Here is a 15,410-nt window from a genome sequence, read left to right as displayed (position 1 = left end):
CCATTGGGGTAAGTAAATATCCTAGGCTACCCCTGGCATACCACCTTTTTGGTATGCCAGCGGTACAACCTTACCCCTAGCGTACCAAATTAGTGTGCGCCAGCGGTACTTACACATGGAAACTTAGGTGGAAAGGCACTCGTACAACCCCTACCGCTGCCTACCACTATTCTGGTATGCCACCGGTACCTATCTACCGCTGACGTGTAACTATTAGGTGGTACACCAGGAGTATGTGGTGTCACCACCTATAACCAGGCTGACCCTTACCCGTGGGGGTACCCGACAACTGGTACATCGGCGGTATGCCAGTGGTAAATAGCATTGGTGTACCACTATTTTGGTGCACCATATATACCCGTGCCGCTATAGGTCTTTTCCTACTAGTGCCAGAGCCTCGTGGATATCTTCAAACACGACTTAACCACCATGAAAATCACTGCGACAAATTGCTAAACTTCGCAGTGATTTCCCAACGTACCCAAAGAAGCCGATCAAGGCATCGTTCACGGTCTCATGGGCCTTTCCTAGGTCGGTAGCCCTCGGCGAGGGCCTGAAGCAGCCAAGGATCCAAGATCCACATGTGATGGAGCCACAATTCAGATGGCAGCTCCCCCAACCTCGGGGCCACTTTATAGGACTTGGCATTTTTTGCCACAAAGATTGCGAAAATTAAGAGGGTTGGGCCAACTTGGTCTTAGAAAAAATTGAGAGGGTAGCTCTCTAGTACTCAACACCTCTCCCTACATGGGATGGCTACCCTTTCCATGGCGCTACTCTACATCCCCGTCGATGGGCGTGTTCGAGCAGCTCGACCAAACATGGCCCCCAAATCCGTGGGGCCCCCAAATACTTGTTACGTTGGTTACTTGGTTTAATCAGCTTGTGTGGCCCAGGCCCAGCACATCGTTTCGCTGGTTTTGATGACGATCAGGATTCAGGAGACGCAGAGACGCGGATCGAAGGAGGTTCACGACTTCACGTTTCTTCGTTTCCGCTTTGGCAGTTTCCGCGCAGGACGCTCGCCGTCGCGTGTCGCGCCGTATCGTCCGCCGTGCGCCCGGCCCGGCAGTGCCTAGTGATTCCTTTTCCCGTGATCATGTCCTTGATTGCTAGCCGGCAGATTGATTGACGATTACAAGCAGGGAGCAGCTGCAGCCTTCAGCAGATCAAGGCCCCGTTTTGCCGATTGCTGCCCAGTCGCGAGTTTCATCCATCAAGTTAAAATAAAAACTGCTGCGTTGATCTAGACATCTTAGTGAATTATTTTGTTAAACTATTAGCTTGTGGCACAGGAGGAATCATCAATCATGAGAAGGACGAAGTGTCCATCGGGCGCTGAAAAGAAGAAGAAAAGAAAGAGATTAGATGCAGTAATTCAGTCTCAAAAGGGTGCTTCAGATAGATTTGTGGTGAAAGAGCCTCAAATAAATTCTGGAAATCAAACTGGTGATGCTAGTATGGGTGATGAATTTGATGATGCTAATACTGGTGATGAACAAGATGATGCTAATAATGGCGATGAGCACGATGATGCTAATATCGGCGATGAAGTTAATGATGCTTTTATAGGTGTTGAAGGTAATGATGCTACTCTTCATGAGGACACCTATAGCTCTTTTCATCATGATATATTTGATCCAAGATATTGGAATGGTCTTGATGCTAAAACAATAGATATTTTGGTGCAAAAGGGTCCTAAAAGAGACTTATCTATTGAGCATGGTCCTAGAGATAAATTATCTAGAATGTTTTCTGCATCTGCATATAGTAGAGTTCTTTCAGATGGAGAAACATGTGACCGAGAATGGCTTGTATACAGCAAAGAGCTTAATATAATTTTTTGTTTCTGCTGCAAATTATTGAGAAAAGGGTTTGCTAGAGGATCGTTAGCAAATGAGGGTTTCAATGACTGGATACATCTTAGCATTAAACTTCAACAACATGAAACTAGCAGAGAACATGTCACAAATATGAGTACATGGTATGACTTGCGTATGAGGTTACAGAATAATCAAACAATTGATAAGTTGCTCAACGAGAACTTGAAAAGGAAAGGGAGCATTGGAGAAAAGCTTTATACAGGATTCTCTTGATTGTACAATTTCTTGGAGAACATAACATCGCATTGCGTGGCAGTAATAGCAAGTTATACCAAGATAGCAATGGCGATTTCTTGGGACTGGTTCAAATGTTGGCTAAATTTGACCCGGTTATGAAAGAGCATGTTGGCCGAATTACCAATGATAGAACTCGTGATCATTATCTTGGTCCTTCCATCCAGAATGAGTTGATAACTTTGTTAGCTACTGCAATCAGATCTGAAATCATTGGAAAGGTAAAAAAGGCGAAGTACTTCTCAGTTATTCTTGATTGTACTCCTGATGTAAGCCACCAAGAGCAGATGTCTTTGATAATAAGGTATGTTGATGAATCTTCTAGTTCAGTTTGCATTGAGGAATCTTTCTTAGGTTTTTTAGATGTCTATGATACCACTGGGCAAGGACTGTTTGATGTCTTACAAGATGAACTTAAGAAGCTTAAACTTGATATAAACAATGTGAGAGGACAAAGATATGAAAATGGATCGAATATGAAAGGAAAACATCAAGGGGTACAAAATAAACTCTTGAATATAAATCCCAGAGCTTTTTCTTCAGCTTGTGGTTGTCATAGCTAGTCTGAATTTGACACTATACGATATGGCAAATTCTTGTCGTAATGCAACAGATTTTTTTGGAATTATCCAGCGCATCTATACGACATTTGCTAATTCTACCAAGAGGTAGCAAATTCTTAAGTACAATATAACATGATTGACTCTCAAGTCATTGTCAACTACTCGTTGGGGCAGTCGTGTTGAAAGTGTTAAGGCTATAAGGTTCCAAATGTCAGATATAAGGGAGACTTTGCTACAAGTGGCTGAAAGTGATAAGGATCCCTTGATAAGTAGTGTAGCTAAATCATTGGCAGAGAATGAACTTGGTGACTTTGAGTTTATATTATCTATAGTCATCTGGTATCAAATATTATCATATATTAATATGGTAAGCAAGCAACTACAATCAAAGGATATGCTTATTGATATTGCAATTGAGTCTATACATGGGCTGATGTCCTTCTTCAGTACGTACAGAGAAACTGGCTTTTCAAAGGCAGTGAAAGATGCTAAAGAAATTGCAATGGAGGGCGTCCCAGTTTTCCCGGGAGACGCAAGGACACGTCTCGTCGTGCATGGCCGCGTGGCCGTCCGCGCCGACGTTATTGCGTGCAACCACCCGCTGTCGCCGATGTAAATTAAGAGGCCTTGCGGTTCATCCCAATCTCTTGCCGCTCCCAAATCTTCTCCTCGCCGCCCCCAGATCTTCTCCTCGCCATTCCAAGCAATGTCGTTGTCCTCCCGCAAGATCATCGCGGCGAACGGTTTTGGCCGCGGCAGCCTCACCGTGAAGGAGGCGTGGGCGCTGTACCACGTGGGATATCCCGTCCCGCCGGACATGCGCCTGCCAAGCAGCGGCGGCTGGAAGATGACCATGAACGGCATAGGCGTCCCGCCGCCGCCGCCGCCGGGCACGGAGCGCTGGAAGGACGCCATCAGGGCCTGGCGGGCTGAACTCGACGCCGAGGACCGGGCCGATCCGACCTGGGTGGCCAAAAACAACGGCGCCTGGTGGGGCACCTACTTCCAAGCGAAGTACAACATGGAGATGCGCAGCACCACCGGTCTCGTCGGCGGGCCGAACAGCTGGAACAGGGAAGGGCGCACCCTGTTCTGGGCGTTCCGGGGCGCACCCTGCAGAACGTCATCCACGGCATCCACAACGGCACTCCGAGGTTGGAGGCGCCGTCCTCACCACCACCGTCTCCCGCAGCGCAATGGCAGCCGAGGAGGACGTACTCGTCCTCCTCCAACTCTTCTTCCTCAGGACCGGCCCGATCGACGCCGTCCTCGTCGTACCGCTCCGCGTCCTACACCGTCCGCAATCGCGTGGTGAAGGAGCAGCCGGCGATGCCCGTCAATCCTAGGCGCGGCGGCAGCGGCAGCCGCGTCAGCAAGAGAGGCGCAGCGGCGCCCTCCTCATCCCGAAGCCGGAGGTGAAGGAAGAGACGAACGACGAGGAAGCGTCGAAGGCGGCTCTGCTGGCGGAGTACGAGTGGCAGCAGCGGCTCATCGCCAGCAGCAACGACCCCGAGAACTTCCCAGGGCTGCGAGCGGCGTACTTGGCATCGCTGAACGACAAGGACACCTGGAGGGGCGAACTCGACACGACGATCGCCATGTCCATCCGCGACACCGGCAAGCCGCTTGTGGACCTCACGGACGACGGCGAGGCAGGACCAAGCGGCCTGGTGAAGGACGAGCCCGTTGACGAGCCCGACGAGCGCGTCAAGCAGGAGGTCATCACCGACGACATGTACAACTTCCACCAGTACTACGACGCCTCCGGCCGCCGCAAGTACTTCTAAATTAGGTTTAGTTTAAATTTAGTCGAATCTCGTTCGAATCTATGTAATATATGCCAAGTTTGGATGAATTTAATCGAATCTCGCTCAAGTTTAAAATTTCTGAAATTTTGTTTGGGGGACGCGACTGGGAAGCGACGTCCCCCAAACGCGGCACGAACAAAACACGTCCCCCAAACGCTCAATCTGGCGCCGTTTGGGGATGGTTTGGGGGACATGACGAGATGCTCTTAGGAGCTCTGTCGGATACACCGCACAACGTTGCCACGTATGGGAGAGGGAGGCACCAAAAGTAAAATGATTGCGTCACGCTAAGGCTACTTATAGTGGGGAGTAATATGAGGTGGTGTCATGCATACGTTACTAGTCCATGTTACTACCTTCATAGTGAAAAGTAACATAGACGTGATATCATGCAAAATCTTATTTATTTGTAGACTCATTTTATTTTGAGGTGTGTGATGTTATGGTACTCCCTCCATACCGATTTGTTGGCTTATTATGTTGGGCGCTGTGATCAAGAAGCTAACTGATTGTAAGAATTGAGTAACTTCTGAAAGGTTACGCTACGTCTAGGCTATGGCTGGGTGACGCCGAGGCGATTTCCGCCGCCAGCCTACCATGGACGGGAGCGCTCCGGATTTGGGAGACCATCGCGTCTACGAGGGATTTGGAGAGTCCAGGGCAAGCAATACTGCGCAAGGCGGCGGTCCCAGCCATGGTGCTCACGGTTTTGAGTCAGATCGGATCCGGGACGGGGCAGATATAAAACCCCATCGTGGATTACAGGTCTCACATCTAATCCAGGTTTTCGACAATCAATCGACGATCTACGATCCAGGCGCCCGTCTATATTGCGTTCCGGTGAAAGATATGGCATCGGCCGGCGGTAGGGGTGATCAAGGGGGAACCGCTGAGGATCCTGCCCACCCGAAGCTGTCGATCGAAGCCAGGTCTGTCCACATGGAGAGGCGTCTGGTGATTAGAGAGGCTGCTGATGATCTGGGAAGCAATTGGGACGGAGAGGCTGTAGGAGGGAAGAACGATGGGCCTGAAGCAAGAACATCTGGCATGAAGGGTTTGGGAGATGAGTTCTGTATGGAAGAGGAGGAAGAGGAAGAAGGGCCACCGGCAAACCCCACAAGCTGGCGCATGGTGGCGCGCTACTACTTGATGACACACAAGTATAGGGGATCGCAACAGTCTTCGAGGGAAGTAAAACCCAATTTATTGATTCGACACAAGGGGAGCCAAAGAATATTTGTAAGCCTTAACAGCGGAGTTGTCAATTCAGCTGCACCTGGAAACAGACTTGCTCGCAAGAGTTTATCAGTAGTAACAGTTTTATAGCAGTAGCAGTAGCGAAATATCAGCAGCAGTGTAACAAAGACAACAGTAGTGATTATAGTAAACAGCAGGATTAAAATACTATAGGCACAGGGATGGATGAACGGGAGTTGCATGAATGAGAGAAACTCATGTAACAATCAAGGTAGGGCATTTGCAGATAGTAATAAAACGGTATCCAAGTACTAATCAATCAATAGGCATGTGTTCCATATTTAGTCGTACGTGCTCGCAATGAGAAACTTGCACAACATCTTTTGTCCTACCAGCCGGTGGCAGCCGGGCCTCTAGGGAATCTACTGGAAATTAAGGCACTCCTTTTAATAGAGCACCGGAGCAAAGCATTAACACTCCGTGAACACATGTGGTCCTCATATCACCGCCTTCCCCTCCAGTTGTTCCAATTTCTGTCACTTTGGGGCCTCGGGTTCCGGACAGCAATATGTGTATACAACTTGCAGGTAAGATCATAAAACAATGCATATCATCATGAAACAATAACTTGTTCAGATCTGAGATCATGGCACTCGGGCCCTAGTGACAAGCATTAAGCATAACAAGTTGCAACAATATCATAAAAGTAACAATTACGGATACTAGGCACTATGCCCTAACAATCTTATGCTATTACATGACCAATCTCATCCAATCCCTACCATCCCCTTCAGCCTACAGCGGGGGAATTACTCACACATGGATGGGGAAACATGGCTGGTCGATGGAGAGGCGTCGATGGTGATGATGGCGATGATCTCCTCCAATTCCCCGTCCCGGCGGAGTGCCAGAACGGAGTTTCTGGTCCCGAGACGGAGTTTCGCGATGGCGGCGGTGTTCTGGATGTCTTCTGGCGATTTCGTCTGACCCCCGTGCGTTTTTAGGTCGAAGACGTTAAGTAGTCCAGAGGGGGGCACCTGGGGCTGCCCGAGGCGCCGCCACCACAGGCCGGCGCGGCCTAGGGGCTGCCGCGCCGCCCGGTGGGGTGGCTGCCTCGTGGCCCCCTCCTCCTCGGTCTTCGGCTCCGTTATTCTTCCGTGAAAATAGGCCCATTGGAATTAATCCCGGGGATTTTCCTGAAAGTTGAGTTTACGCACAAAAACGAGACACCAGGGCAATTCTGCTCGAAAACAACGTTAGTCCGTGTTAGTTATATCCAAAATACACAAATTAGAGGCAAAACAATAGCAAAAGTGTTCGGGAAAGTAGATACGTTTTGGACGTATCAACTCCCCCAAGCTTAGCTTATTGCTTGTCCTCAAGCAATTCAGTTAACAACTGAGTGCGATAAAAGAACTTTCACGAACACATTTGTTCATATGATGTAAATATTCTCATGATATGGGTGATACGTCTCCGACGTATCGATAATTTCTTATGTTCCATGCCACATTATTGATGTTATCTACATGTTTTATGCACACTTTATGTCATATTCGTGCATTTTCTGGAACTAACCTATTAACAAGATGCCGAAGTGCCGCTTGTCGTTTTCTCGCTGTTTTTGGTTTCGAAATCCTAGTAAGGAAATATTCTCGGAATTGGACGAAATCAAATCCCGGGGCCTATTTTTCCACGAAGCTTCCGGAAGTCCGAAGACGAGACGAAGAGGGGCCACGGGGTGGCCAAACCCTAGGGCGGCGCGGCCCCACCCCGGCCGCGCCGGCCTATGGTGTGGGCCCCCGTGCCGCCTCTTGACTTGCCCTTCCGCCTACTTAAAGCCTCCGTGACGAAACCCCCGGCACCGAGAGCCACGATACGGAAAACCTTCCGGAGACGCCGTCGCCGCCGATCCCATCTCGGGGGATCCAGGAGATCGCCTCCGGCACCCTGCCGGAGAGGGGAATCATCCCCGGAGGACTCTACGCCGCCATGGTCGCCTCCGGTGTGATGTGTGAGTAGTCTACCCCTGGACTATGGGTCCATAGCAGTAGCTAGATGGTTGTCTTCTCCCCATTGTGCTATCATTGTCGGATCTTGTGAGCTGCCTAACATGATCAAGATCATCTATCTGTAATTCTATATGTTGCGTTTGTTGAGATCCGATGAATAGAGAATACTTGTTATGTTGATTATCAAAGTTATTCTTATGTGTTGTTTATGATCTTGCATGCTCTCCGTTACTAGTAGATGCTCTGGCCAAGTAGATGCTTGTAACTCCAAGAGGGAGTACTTATGCTCAATAGTGGGTTCATGCCTCGCATTGACACCGGGACGAGTGACGTGAAAGTTCTAAGGTTGTGTTGTGCTTGTTGCCACTAGGGATAAAACATTGATGCTATGTCTAAGGATGTAGTTGTTGATTACATTACGCACCATACTTAATGCAATTGTCTCGTTGCTTGCAACTTAATACCTGGAGGGGGTTCGGATGATAACCTCGAAGGTGGACTTTTTAGGCATAGATGCAGCTTGGATGGCGGTCTATGTACTTTGTCGTAATGCCCAATTAAATCTCACTGTACTCATCATGATATGTATGTGCATTGTCATGCTCTCTTTATTTGTCAATTGCCCAACTGTAATTTGTTCACCCAACATGCTGTTCGTCTTATGGGAGAGACACCTCTAGTGAACTGTGGACCCCGGTCCAATTCTCTTTACTCGAAATACAAATCTACCGCAATACTTGTTTTACTCGTTTTCTCTGCAAACAATCATCTTCCACACAATACGGTTAATCCTTTGTTACAGCAAGCCGGTGAGATTGACAACCTCACCGTTTCGTTGGGGCAAAGTACTTTGGTTGTGTTGTGCAGGTTCCACGTTGGCGCCGGAATCCCTGGTGTTGCGCCGCACTACATCTCGCCGCCATCAACCTTCAACGTGCTTCTTGACTCCTACTCGGTCCGATTAAACCTTGGTTTCTTACTGAGGGAAACTTGCCGCTGTGCGCATCACACCTTCCTCTTGGGGTTCCCAACGGACGCGTGTCGAACGAAAAGACAATACGTCAACCACGCGCATCAAGCAAATTTCTGGCGCCGTTGCCGGGGAGATCAAGACACGCTGCAAGGGGAGTCTCCACTTCTCAATCTCTTTACTTTGTTTTTGTCTTGCTTAGTTTTATTTACTACTTTGTTTGCTGCACTAAATAAAAATACAAAAAAATTAGTTGCTAGTTTTACTTTATTTGCTATCTTGTTTGCTATATCGAAAACACAAAAAAAATTAGTTTACTTGCATTTACTTTATCTAGTTTGCTTTATTTACTGTTGCTAAAATGGCCAACGCTGAAAATACTAAGTTGTGTGACTTCACAACCACAAATAATAATGATTTCTTATGCACACCTATTGCTCCACCTGCTACTACAGCAGAATTCTTTGAAATTAAACCTGCTTTACTAAATCTTGTTATGCGAGAGCAATTTTCTGGTGTTAGTTCTGATGATGCTGCTGCCCATCTCAATAATTTTGTTGAACTATGTGAAATGCAAAAATATAAAGATGTAGATGGTGATATTATTAAACTAAAATTGTTCCCTTTCTCATTAAGAGGAAGAGCTAAAGATTGGTTGCTATCTCTGCCTAAGAATAGTATTGATTCATGGACTAAATGCAAGGATGTTTTTATTGGTAGATATTATCCCCCTGCTAAAATTATATCTTTGAGGAGTAGCATAATGAATTTCAAACAATTAGATACTGAACATGTTGCTCAAGCTTGGGAAAGAATGAAATCTCTGGTTAAAAATTGCCCAACCCATGGACTGACTACTTGGATGATCATCCAAACCTTCTATGCAGGACTAAATTTTTCTTCACGGAATTTATTGGATTCAGCTGCTGGAGGTACCTTTATGTCCATCACTCTTGGTGAAGCAACAAGGCTTCTTGATAATATGATGATCAACTACTCCGAATGGCACACGGAAAGAGCTCCACAAGGTAAGAAGGTAAATTCTGTTGAAGAATCCTCTTCCTTGAATGATAAGGTTGATGCTATTATGTCTATGCTTGTGAATGATAGGACTAATATTAATCCTAATAATGTTCCGTTAGCTTCATTGGTTGCACAAGAAGAACATGTTGATGTAAACTTCATTAAAAATAATAATTTCAACAACAATGCTTACCGGAACAATTCTAGTAACAACTATAGGCCATATCCTTATAATAATGGCAACGGCTATGGTAATTCTTATGGAAATTCTTACAACAATAATAGGAATTCACCCCCTGGACTTGAAGCCATGCTTAAAGAATTTATTAGTACACAAACTGCTTTTAACAAATCATGTTGAAGAAAAGCTTGGTAAAATTGATATACTTGCTTCTAAAGTCGATAGTCTTGTCTGCGATGTTGATCTTTTGAAATCAAAAGTTTTGCCTAATGAGAATTATCATAATAAAATTGTTACTACAGCAAATGCCATTCAAGTTAGAATTAATGAGAATATAAGATTAATGGCTGAACTCGCGTGCTAGGTGGGATAGAGAAGAAAATGAAAAACTAGCTAAAGAGAAGAATATAGCTAAAGTTTGGACTATTACCACCACTAGTAATGCTAATTCTACACATGTTGCTGCACCTCCTACTCATACTAATAAAAGAATTGGTGTTAGCAATGTTTCCACTTCTAATGCAAAGCGCGAAAACCGCTCTGAAACTCGCTAAAACTGCTGAAACTGCCTCGTGATAAAGCTGCTGAAATTTTTTCCAACATTGGGGATGATGATCCCATTGCTTTAGATTATAATGGTTTGAATTTTGATGATTGCCACATCTCTGAAGTTATAAAGTTCTTGCAAAAACTTGCTAAAAGTCCTAATGCTAGTGCTATAAATTTGGCTTTCACGCATCATATTACAAATGCTCTCATAAAAGCTAGAGAAGAGAAACTAGAGCGCGAAGCCTCTATTCCTAAAAAGCTAGAGGATGGTTGGGAGCCCATCATTAAGATGAAGGTTAAAGATTTTGATTGTAATGCTTTATATGATCTTGGTGCAAGTATTTCTGTTATGCCTAAGAAAATTTATAATATGCTTGACTTGCCACCGCTGAAAAATTGTTATTTGGATGTTAATCTTGCTGATCATTCTACAAAGAAACCTTTGGGTAAAGTTGATAATGTTCGCATTACCGTTAACAATAATCTTGTTCCCGTTGATTTTGTTGTCTTGGATATTGAATGCAATGCATCTTGTCCCATTATATTGGGAAGACCTTTTCTTCGAACCGTTGGTGCTATTATTGATATGAGGGAAGGTAATATAAAATATCAATTTCCTCTCAAGAAAGGTATGGAACACTTCCCTAGAAAGAGAATAAAGGTACCTTATGATTCTATTATTAGAACAAATTATGATGTTGATGCTTCATCTCTCGATGTTACTTGATACACACTTTCGCGCCTAGCCGAAAGGCGTTAAAGAAAAGCGCTTATGGGAGACAACCCATGTTTTTACCTACAGTACTTTGTTTTTATTTTGTGTCTTGGAAGTTGTTTACTACTGTAGCAACCTCTCCTTATCTTAGTTTTGTGTTTTGTTGTGCCAAGTTAAGCCGTTGATAGAAAAGTAAGTACTAGATTTGGATTACTGCGCAGTTCCAGATTTCTTTGCTGTCACGAATCTGGGTCTATCTCCCTGTAGGTAGCTCAGAAAATTATGCCAATTTACGAGCATGATCCTCAGATATGTACGCAACTTTCATTCAATTTGAGCATTTTCATTTGAGCAAGTCTGGTGCCATTTTAAAATTCGTCAATACGAACTGTTCTATTTTGACAGATTCTGCCTTTTATTTCGCATTGCCTCTTTCGCTATGTTGGATGAATTTCTTTGATCCACTAATGTCCAGTAGCATTATGCAATGTCCAGAAGTGTTAAGAATGATTGTGTCACCTCTGAATATGTCAATTTATATTGTGCACTAACCCTCTAATGAGTTGTTTCGAGTTTGGTGTGGAGGAAGTTTTCAAGGATCAAGAGAGGAGTATGATGCAACATGATTAAGGAGAGTGAAAGCTCTAAGCTTGGGGATGCACCCGGTGGTTCACCTCTGCATATATCAAGAAGACTCAAGCGTCTAAGCTTGGGGATGCCCAAGGCATCCCCTTCTTCATCGACAACATTATCAGGTTCCTCCCTGAAACTATATTTTTATTCCATCACATCTTATGTGCTTTTTCTTGGAGCGTCGGTTTGTTTTTGTTTTTTGTTTTGTTTGAATAAAATGGATCCTAGCATTCACTTTATGGGAGAGATACACGCTCCTCTGTAGCATATGGACAAGTATGTCCTTGGTTTCTACTCATAGTATTCATGGCGAAGTTTCTCCTTCGTTAAATTGTTATATGGTTGGAATTGGAAAATGATACATGTAGTAATTGCTATAAATGTCTTGGGTAATGTGATACTTGGCAATTGTTGTGCTCATGTTTAAGCTCTTGCATCATATGCTTTGCACCCATTAATGAAGAAATACATAGAGCATGCTAAAATTTGGTTTGCATATTTGGTTTCTCTAAGGTCTAGATAATTTCTAGTATTGAGTTTGAACAACAAGGAAGACAGTGTAGAGTCTTATAATGTTTTCAATATGTCTTTTATGTGAGTTTTGCTGCACCGGTTCATCCTTGTGTTTGTTTCAAATAAGCCTTGCTAGCCTAAACCTTGTATCGAGAGGGAATACTTCTCATGCATCCAAAATACTTGAGCCAACCACTATGCCATTTGTGTCCACCATACCTACCTATACTACATGGTATTTTCCCGCCATTCCAAAGTAAATTGCTTGAGTGCTACCTTTAAAATTCCATCATTCACCTTTGCAATATATAGCTCATGGGACAAATAGCTTAAAAACTATTGTGGTATTGAATATGTAATTATGCACTTTATCTCTTATTAAGTTGCTTGTTGTGCGATAACCATGTTCACTGGGGAACGCCATCAACTCATTGTTGAATTTCATGTGAGTTGCTATGCATGTTCGTCTTGTCCGAAGTAAGGGCGATCTACACCGAGTTGAATGGTTTGAGCATGCATATTGTGAGAGAAGAACATTGGGCCGCTAACTAAAGCCATGATTCATGGTGGAAGTTTCAGTTTTGGACAAACATCCTCAAATCTCTAATGAGAAAAGAATTAATTGTTGTCAAATGCTTAAAGCATTAAAAGAGGAGTCCATTATCTCGTTGTCTATGTTGTCCCGGTATGGATGTCTAAGTTGAGAATAATCAAAAGCGAGAAATCCAAATGCGAGCTTTCTCCTTAGACCTTTGTACGAGCGGCATAGAGGTACCCCTTTGTGAAACTTGGTTAAAGCATATGTATTGCGGTGATAATCCGGTAGTCCAAGCTAATTAGGACAAGGTGCGGGCACTATTGGTACACTATGCATGAGGCTTGCAACTTATAAGATATAATTTACATGATGCATATGCTTTATTACTACCGTTGACAAAATTGTTTCATGTTTTCAAAATCAAAGCTCTAGCACAAATATAGCAATCGATGCTTTTCCTCCATGAGGACCATTCTTTTACTTTCAATGTTGAGTCAGTTCACCTATTTCTATCCACCTCAAGAAGCAAACACTTGTGTGAACTGTGCATTGATTCCTACATACTTGCTTATTGCACTTATTATATTACTCTATGTTGACAATATCCATGAGATATACATGTTACAAGTTGAAAGCAACCGCTGAAACTTAATCTTCTTTGTGTTGCTTCAATACCTTTACTTTGAATTATTGCTTTATGAGTTAACTCTTATGCAAGACTTATTGATGCTTGTCTTGAAGTGCTATTCATGAAAAGTCTTTGCTTTATGATTCACTTGTTTACTCATGTCATACATATTGTTTTGATCGCTGCATTCACTACATATGCTTTACAAATAGTATGATCAAGATTATGATGGCATGTCACTCCGTAAATTATCTCGTGTTATCGCTTTACCTGCTCGGGACGAGCGTAACTAAGCTTGGGGATGCTGATACGTCTCCGACGTATCGATAATTTCTTATGTTCCATGCCACATTATTGATGTTATCTACATGTTTTATGCACACTTTATGTCATATTCGTGCATTTTCTCGGAACTAACCTATTAACAAGATGCCGAAGTGCCGCTTGTTGTTTTCTCGCTGTTTTTGGTTTCAGTAAATCCTAGTAAGGAAATGTTCTCGGAATTGGACGAAATCAAAGCCCGTGGGCCTATTTTTCCACGAAGCTTCCGAAGTCCGAAGACGAGACGAAGAGGGGCCACGGGGTGGCCAAACCCTAGGGCGGCGCGGCCCCACCCCTGGCCGCGCCGGCCTATGGTGTGGGCCCCCGTGCCGCCTCTTGACTTGCCCTTCCGCCTACTTAAAGCCTCCGTGACGAAACCCCCAGCACCGAGAGCCACGATACGGAAAACCTTCCGAGACGCCGTCGCCGCCGATCCCATCTCGGGGGATCCAGAGATCGCCTCCGGCACCCCGCCGGAGAGGGGAATCATCCCCCGGAGGACTCTACGCCGCCATGGTCGCCTCCGGTGTGATGTGTGAGTAGTCTACCCCTGGACTATGGGTCCATAGCAAGTAGCTAGATGGTTGTCTTCTCCCCATTGTGCTATCATTGTCGGATCTTGTGAGCTGCCTAACATGATCAAGATCATCTATCTGTAATTCTATATGTTGCGTTTGTTGGGATCCGATGAATAGAGAATACTTGTTATGTTGATTATCAAAGTTATGCTTATGTGTTGTTTATGATCTTGCATGCTCTCCGTTACTAGTAGATGCTCTGGCCAAGTAGATGCTTGTAACTCCAAGAGGGAGTACTTATGCTCGATAGTGGGTTCATGCCCGCATTGACACCTGGGACAAAGTGATGCAAAGTTCTAAGGTTGTGTTGTGTTGTTGCCACTAGGGATAAAACATTGATGCTATGTCTAAGGATGTAGTTGTTGATTACATTACGCACCATACTTAATGCAATTGTCTCGTTGCTTGCAACTTAATACCGGAGGGGTTCGGATGATAACCCGAAGGTGGACTTTTTAGGCATAGATGCAGTTGGATGGCGGTCTATGTACTTTGTCGTAATGCCCAATTAAATCTCACTATACTCATCATGATATGTATGTGCATTGTCATGCTCTCTTTATTTGTCAATTGCCCAACCTGTAATTTGTTCACCCAACATGCTGTTCGTCTTATGGGAGAGACACCTCTAGTGAACTGTGGACCCCGGTCCAATTCTCTTTACTCGAAATACAAATCTACTGCAATACTTGTTTTACTCGTTTTCTCTGCAAACAATCATCTTCCACACAATACGGTTAATCCTTTGTTACAGCAAGCCGGTGAGATTGACAACCTCACCTGTTTCGTTGGGGCAAAGTACTTTGGTTGTGTTGTGCAGGTTCCACGTTGGCGCCGGAATCCCTGGTGTTGCGCCGCACTACATCTCGCCGCCATCAACCTTCAACGTGCTTCTTGACTCCTACTGGTCCGATTAAACCTTGGTTTCTTACTGAGAGAAACTTGCCGCTGTGCGCATCACACCTTCCTCTTGGGGTTCCCAACGGACGCGTGTCGAACGAAAAGACAATACGTCAACCACGCGCATCAATGGGCAAGTACTTAAGCAACTCATAATAAGATAC

General features: G+C 44.6%; 1 pseudogene; it reads left to right on the top strand.

The window, feature by feature from the left end:
* Nucleotides 1-1,310: 1,310 nt before the first annotated feature.
* The window catches only part of LOC124656209, a 29,052-nt pseudogene continuing 14,952 nt past the window's right edge, over nucleotides 1,311-15,410 (top strand).

The sequence above is a fragment of the Lolium rigidum genome, chromosome 5 (assembly GCF_022539505.1).
Source record: "Lolium rigidum isolate FL_2022 chromosome 5, APGP_CSIRO_Lrig_0.1, whole genome shotgun sequence".
NCBI classification, from domain to species: Eukaryota; Viridiplantae; Streptophyta; class Magnoliopsida; order Poales; family Poaceae; genus Lolium; species Lolium rigidum.
Note: the sequence above shows the minus strand (reverse complement) of the source record. Positions and strands in the feature narration are given on the sequence as shown.